The sequence below is a fragment of the Alligator sinensis genome, unplaced genomic scaffold (assembly GCF_000455745.1).
Source record: "Alligator sinensis unplaced genomic scaffold, ASM45574v1 scaffold1303_1, whole genome shotgun sequence".
NCBI lineage: Eukaryota > Metazoa > Chordata > Crocodylia > Alligatoridae > Alligator > Alligator sinensis.
In genome coordinates, this window is record NW_005842753.1 from 300,388 (window position 1) to 303,566 (window position 3,179).

At 48.8% G+C, this 3,179-nt stretch overlaps 1 protein-coding gene across 1 annotated transcript in view; it reads left to right on the top strand.

Annotated features, from left to right (window-relative positions):
* The window catches only part of LOC102381926 (H-2 class II histocompatibility antigen, E-S beta chain), a 603,463-nt gene that overhangs the window by 154,501 nt on the left and 445,783 nt on the right, over positions 1 to 3,179 (top strand). The gene's annotated exons all lie outside the window — the stretch shown is intronic.

The following is a 3,179-nucleotide window of genomic DNA, read 5'->3' on the forward strand; positions in this document are numbered from 1 at the left end:
CCGGCGTGTGGCGGCGCCCCCCCCCCCCCCCCATGCCCTGCAACCCCTGGACGAGTCACTCATGGCTCTGTCCTGCTTCACACCCCGGCCCCATGCACTTGGCTGGGTGGTACCCCCAGCCCCTGCTCTACTCCCTCCCTCACAGTGGAGGCTTCAATCTGCCCCCCAGTTCCTCTGCCCCCCCATGGTCTTACCTGCAGGGAGCTGCTCTCCACACTGTCTAGCTGTATTCCTAACCACCCCTGGGTTTTTTTCTGCCAGCCTTCAAGGGGAAACCTTATGTTTCCTGATCCCTGCAGGATGCTGAGATTCTGGGACAAATGCTGTTTTGAAGCTGTATATTTAATGTCTTAGATTTCAAGTCCCTTGTGCCAGAAGTTACAGAGCCATTTTCTGAATGTCGCTGTTTCTATGAATTTCTCCATTTGGTAGCCTTCTTTCTCTAACTGTGGCTATTCATGCAGGAAGGCACTGACTATATCCTCCTCATAGCCAGTGCTTCCCCTTACATCTTTCCAAGGCATATTCTAACCTTTTGATGCTCAAAATTAATATGATATAAACCAAAGTTCAGCAGCAAATGAGCGGAAGGATTGGAAAGCCCAGAGCAGCAAGACAGGTCACCAGAACAGGAGACAATGGAAAAAAGTCACCACCCCCCACCCCTAGTCCTGTGCTGGGCGAGGTGGGGGAGAGTCCTGGAGTCAAGTGACTACATTTGAAATGCTAAAAGTTCAGAAACACCTAATGGCAGGCAAGGTTCTTTGAGTAGATGTCATATCTTTTATTAGATCAACTGAGTAGTTGGGAAAAGGTTCTTGGCAAGCTTTCAGGTGCAGTCACCCTTCTTCAGGCAGAAGGAGTCTCTGCTCTTCTGAGACTCCAGGAAATGAAGGAAGCTAAAAGTGTGGCAGGATGTCAGTGAAAATGTAAATAGGTAGAATTAGAAAGACCAAAGGTGAGGCAGAGAAGTGAAAGGGGGGGAGGGGGAGAGGGAAAAAAGGCTGAAGGGAGACAGTGCAGTGATAGAGTAGAAGGTAGAAAAGAGGCCATCGGGCAGGTACCTGGTGAATCCGATGTCAGGCAGGTTGCAATGTGTTGTATAAAACCAATGTCTATATTGAGTCCATGGTTTTTTTGTATCCTGTAGATTCATGAAGTGAAGTTCGTAGGCTTGTCTATGACAGGTGCTTTGTAAATTCCCTTTGCAGATTAGAACTGAGAGATCGGAGAGGGAGTGATTGTCCTGATGCGAGAAGTGAGCACCCGCAGGTAGTTGGGTATTCTCGTCTTTGATGGATTTTTGGTGCGCGTTCATTCTGGTGCATGGTTGTTGTTTGGTTTCTCCAACATATTTCCCCTTGGGACATTTGGTGCACTGGATGAGATATATAACACTTCTGGAGGTGCAGCCAAAACCCCAGAAACACATAATCATACTCAAGTGATTTAACCTTCAGGTAATTTAACAACCTGACTTCCACACTACCCAGATATAATTGAAACATTGTTTATGCGGCTGGACATGACAGCTAGTGGTGATGTCCCCCAGGTTTACAGATCTGGAACAATCTGGCCTTAGGAGAGTCCCCAGGTGCCAAAGAGGCACTATGTGGGGTGGTCCTGAAAGGATTTCCAGCTGTAATCCCAGCCCAAAAGCCAGTTCCTTATTTGAGCCATTATACTTAGTACAGTGGGCATACGAGGCTGTCAGTTGGCAGCCTGGCACGGCCAAACCGTGCTTTGGGCCAGGCAGGACTATGCTCAGTGTTCTCTGGGACAGTCCCCGATGGCAGTGACATGCAGTTAGGGGTTGCCCAATAAATATTTTGCCCCATAATCCCATTCTCATCTGATCTTTATTTAGGGCTCTGTACTTGATGCAGGATATAATTTTACATATTAATCTCTGTATATAAAATGAAATGTCTGTCTGTCTGTCTGTATGTTCACTTATAACTTAAGAATGGCTGGTCCTATCTGCTCTAAACCTTCCAAAATCACTGAATACCACCCAAAGAAAATTATAGGTGGGTTATTTTTCACTTGACCCTTTATGGGGTTTCCACTGACTGGGATTACTTTGCTTCTCAGATAACAAACTGGCACCACCCCATTTTAGATGCAGTGAAGTCATTTCAATTGTCATTATTATATTGACGCTTGCCTTTTTTCACTCCACATTAAATATTAAAGTTTAAATATGTTGTAGTGCGTTTTTAAATAAATAAACAATATTTTTTACCTAAATATGAGGCACTAAGTTATTTGAAAATGAACAGGCAAGGTTCTTTGAGTAGGTGTGATATCTTTTATTAGACCAACTGGGTAGTTGGAAACAAGTTCTTGGCGAGCTTTTGAGCCCAGTCACACTTCTTCAGGCTTAGGGAGCCTCTGTTGGTTTGAGACTCCAAGAACAGCAGGCTCCTTCTGCCTGAAGAAGGGTGACTGGGCCCGAAAGTTCGCCGAGAACTTGTTTCCAACTACTGTAGTAAAAGATATCACATCTACCATGAGTGATTCCTGCCCCGACAGCTGTGGGGCACAGTGGTGGTGGGAGCGCGGCTGTGGCGGCAGGAGCAGTGGGGTTCCCGCAGACGCCGCTTGCGCTGTCGGCAGTGGGATGGGTGGTGAGCGCCGACCAAGGGTCAGTGACCACCCACAGCTGCTGCCAGCAGCATTGGTGGCAGCCAGTGGGGATCGCGGGCTGCTTGCAGATGCTGCTGGCGGTGGCGGTGGCAGGGCAGTGAGCGGGGACCGCCTGCAGGCGCCAGCGACACTGTCATCTTTTTGCAGGGTGTTCACCGCCATGCTCACAGGGTGCACATGCATTTGCGTGCACCCCCTACGCATTGCCCCTGCTTGATTTAATGAAAGATATCACATCTACCCAAAGAACCTGGCCCACCTCTCTCCTTGGACCAACACGGCTACAACCAGCAACCCTTCAAAACAAACACCGCAGTTACAAAAATAACCGCGGGGGAGAAGGGCCCTTCAGCCAGTCAGTAAATGCAGCAGCTGACGAAATCCCCTCTCTTTAGACTGTGTAAGTCATGAATAACACGTGCTTGCCGGGTACGGGTCCGGGCTGAAAAAGGAGCGGGGAGGAAGGAAGCAAGGAGAGCTGCAGGAGCCGGCTGTGCGCGGCCCGACCAACCTGCGCGGCGCGGCTCTGC